The following is a 4,390-nucleotide window of genomic DNA, read 5'->3' on the forward strand; positions in this document are numbered from 1 at the left end:
TCCCTCCACTCGCCGCTCCTAGGTTTCCCTCGCCTGCTGCTCGGGGACTCCCTTTGCCTGCTGCTCGGGAGCTCCCGTCGCTCGTTCTTGGGGACCTTCCTCCCCTCCCCTCGACTGTTCCACCATGCACATGCTGCACAGAGGCGCCTTCGTGCTCGGTGGAGGAGCAACTGGAACTTCGTCGTCATCTGACCACTCGGACATCGCAGTACTCCACGTTCGAGTGGTCTGGTCTCCACCAAGCGAGACGCCGCCTGACATAAGGGGAGCGGCACCCGCTGTCTTTCTCTTTTTCTAGGCCGGCTCGTCTACCGCTGCCCTTTTCCCCTGAACTTTCTCCGACATCGGGGATGAACTCTTTGAAGAGATGCTGACGATTCCCTCCTCAGGTTGCGACGGTGGTCAAGCATCTACTCCCTTCAGCCAATCGCTCCTCGGCATGCCCAAGAAGTACACCGCTCTTTCCTGCGAATGGATCTTCGCATGAGTAAATCAGTCCACTGCTCGGCAATGACAAAAGATAAAAAGCATCAGGAACACACAACTAAGATATTTACCTGAGGAGGCAGATTCTTGCAGTTAAAGGGCCTCGTATACCCTGACATGCTGAATGAGGCAATCAGAGCGAATAGCTCTACAGCCCGCTCTTGCACAACGTCCCTCGATAGCATCTTCGACCTCTCCCGGGTACCGTCGGTCTCCCCCTGGAACTCAAAGGCGGGGTGGGCCCTCTCCTTGTAGGGCTAGACACGGCGCACTATGAAGCTCGCCACCACCAGTCCACCGTTGGTCTTCACGCCCTTTATTAAGCCAAGGAGCTCCCTCACTTGCTCCATATCAGCGCTGCTTGGCATCTCTTACCAGCTCTTCTGGCTCTCCGAGATGTGATCGGAGTCGCAGCGGACGACAGGGTGGATCTACTTCATATAGAACCACCTAGCGTTCCACCCCTTCAGCGATGTGTTTAGCGGCACAGTAAGGTACTCGCCCGCCATTCCATCGCGCAGCTGAAGACACACTCCGCCGACCACCTTGGAACCACCGTCGCCTCTCTTCTTCAGCCAGAATAGGTGGTGGAAGAGGTTGAAGTGGGGAAGGATTCTGAGGAACGCCTCATAGAAATGGATGAAGATAGATATGTGCAATATTGTGTTTGGGTGGAGGTTGCACAGGCTGACTCTCCAGAATTCCAACAAATCCCTCAAGAATGGGTGAACAGGAAATCCCAACCCGCGCTAGAAATAATCTTCAAACACTACAACTTCGTTAGGGCTCACCGAGGGCTGGCCACCATCCGGCGGTGACGCGGTCAGGCAGAATGCCCGCCTCCACCAATCTATTGAGCTCCATCTCTTCCATTTGCGATGGCACCCACTCTTCGTCACGCTGGATTTCAGCGCTCGCCTTCTGGGGGCTCGTCTTCTTCGGTTTCGCAGCTCCCTTCTTCGGCGCCATCTCTCAAATCTGGTTAGGGTTTGGCGGCGGAAGCAAGTGTAGATGTGAATATGGAAATGCGAGGGCTGAGGAGGAAGATGAAATGGCAAAGTGGAAAAGGTGGGATAGGGACCCCCTCCAAACTCACGCAATATCATACGATAGCCAATACAATCCAACAGACCACAGGAGTAGGGCATTACGTCATACTGACGGCCTGAACCTGTCTAACTCGTGTGTCTCTGTTGTCTTCTTGTTCTTGATTATACGCTTCTCTGCCGATCAATCTACCTTCGTGGGATACCCTTCGGAGGACTGCCGACGATATTCTGTCGACACCCTCCTTCTACTGAGTCCGCGCATGGTGCGGCTCCCTTCCCACGCGCCGTCGAAGTGGCGGCGCGGTCTTCTTCCCGCGCGACGGCGGTCTTCTTCCTTAGGGTTAGGGTTTTGGTTCTAATCCCGTTTCACTTTTCTACCCCAAACCGGATCTACCCACTAGCAACCTGGTTCTGATACCATTAATAGTACTAATAGGACCTCTAGGTGCAGATCTAGCGGGTAAAACTCAACTTAGATAAATGACTTGTTAATGTACCTCATGTCGAGCGCAGTCGCGGCCATGGCGCCGCCGCCGAGGTAGCAACGACGTGGTGGCGCTGTCCAGTGACGGCAGTGAAGGCCGGTGGAGCTTCCCTTCGCTCACAACGCTCCCTGTAAATCGGACTAGGGTTAGACTCGGTGGGGAACTGGCGGCTGCAATCAACCTCGTGTCTCGAACCCCAGCCCCACCTCCTTTACATAGCGTTGCGCGACGGGGGCCCAGCAGTCAGAAGAGTGGCTGGACGCCTCCGATCAGGGTGCGAGTCATGGGCCCAATTGGCCGTTGGACCAAATTGGTGGAGATCAACCTAACACCGAGGACTCCGGTGCTACCGTCCTCCCCGGACTCCGCAAAAGCGAGGCAGCCATTCACCATAATTCCGTTGGGAACATCCAGGTTGATAGTGGCTCCACCACTGAACGTCAGGGCAATCTTGGGCACAACGACATTCTTATAACCTGTCAAGTTGTAGCAAGTGTCGAGGTCACCAGGAACCGGTCGGTATGCCTCCATGGCCTTTCTGAATGCCGACCGCAGTGCCCGGTAAGCCGTCGACTGGAGGCCAGTGACGACGGTGCCGGAGTCTACGATCATGCCCCCGCTGAACGCTGACGGCCGGAGGTCAAGCTTTTTGCCGCCTACTGTGATCCCGGCGAGCGTCACCGTGGAAAACGTTGGCTGTCCGGGGACCCTGCCCATCGGCGTGAAGACGAAGCCAGATGGATTCCTCCCTGCACCAAGGGCAAGAAACCCAGGCTTGCTGTTCACCGCAGGGAGGCAGTACGAGAAGCCACCACCACCACCGTACCGTGCGCCGAGCGACTCCGATAAGCGGCCGAGCCCAAGGAGGCCGTCGAACAAGCCCGGCAGCGAGCTCTTGCTATGGCCACAACCAAAGTAAAAATTGTTGACGATGGCCCTAGGCGCCAGCGTCAGCTTGTCCTTGCCGTACACACCCACCGTGCTTGTTCCATCAGCATACGAGATGGCAAACCCGCACGGTTTGCCATTCGTACAGCCGCTGCCGTACGCATCGGCGGCGAGCTTCTTGCACGTGTCGGAGACGCAGGGGACAGCACTATACGTCGACGAGTGGCTCGGGTCAAACAAGGGGTCCTTCTGCGGGGAGCACTGGCCGGAGCTGCACGGCTTGCACTGCAACCATGACAGGTCGCTGCCGGTGTCGATGACGACGATCTGTGGCAGTGCCGGCGTGCCAAAGCTCACCTTGGCAACGTACTCTAGCGAGTTCACGGGGTGCCTAGGTGGGCCGGGACGCTTTCCTTCTTCCCGTCTCCATATGTCTCCATGCCCCTCGTTACTCCGCTCACGATGTAGCTCAGGCGAGCATGGCTTCTGCGGAACATCTCAGCGAAGGACGGCGTGTCTGTGGATAGCGACGGCACGCACGGACCGTGGCGGTGTACTAGGGGGACGTACACGATGGAGCCGTTCTGCTCTGGCTTCTCTGAAACATATATGTGCAGAAATTAATCATAAGGTTTTGTTTGAAGTGTTTGAAGGAAGGAAATAAACCAGACATGGTCTGCAGGTCATCCTGTATCTAACGCTCCGGAGCAAACTGTCTCTGGCTCAAAAGAGCTGGATGGCGCCGTCACAAAGCTGCCGTTACCAGCTCCATGAACAATGGAAAGGTAGAAGCACAAGAAAATGCACAGGATCAGAGGAGAAGCCATGGAAAATGATGTGCATTTGAGTACTACAAGAAAAGGATGGCCAGCCAACGTATTTATAACAAAAATGCTATACAACACACATGTATTTTAGAAAAAAAAACACATGGATTTTTTTTTATCTCTCTCCCTCTCTCTTTCTCACTGGTGACCACAGGCGCCGACGACGGTGACCGGCGAGCTCGCCCCGGTGGTGGCGGGTCTGTGATTTGTCCTTCCATAGAAAAAAAATTGTGATATGTGATCTATGATCTGTGGAGGCTGGAGGCTGGAGGTAGAAGAAGGATGGAGGCTGTTGGATCTTAATCTTATGGTGCAAAAAAATTCATGTGTTGAAACTGCATAAAACACATGGTAAGCGTTGGAAGTTGGAATCACATCATTACTTGGCATATTTTAATTATCTTTTATAGCTATTTGGTATATTTTGGCTATATATTAAATTCCCAAATCACAACTTAGGGCACGTTTGATCCTATTAGGATTACAATAATCAGCAAAAACTATCTAATTATGATCCAAAACCGGCTACATTTGAGGATAGTTTGTTATAATCAAAACACTAGCAGATTACAGTAATCTTGTAATGCAATAATGAGCAATACTAAAATACGTATTGTCGCTTTAACCAATAATAACCACTATAGATAATGTAGAC

At 53.3% G+C, this 4,390-nt stretch overlaps 1 pseudogene; it reads right to left on the minus strand.

Annotated features, from left to right (window-relative positions):
* Positions 1-2,263: 2,263 nt before the first annotated feature.
* On the minus strand, positions 2,264-3,735 carry LOC136523924 (aspartyl protease family protein At5g10770-like; annotated as a pseudogene).
* Between the last annotated feature and the right edge of the window lie 655 nt (positions 3,736-4,390).

This window comes from Miscanthus floridulus, chromosome 18 (genome assembly GCF_019320115.1).
Source record: "Miscanthus floridulus cultivar M001 chromosome 18, ASM1932011v1, whole genome shotgun sequence".
Classification (NCBI taxonomy): domain Eukaryota; kingdom Viridiplantae; phylum Streptophyta; class Magnoliopsida; order Poales; family Poaceae; genus Miscanthus; species Miscanthus floridulus.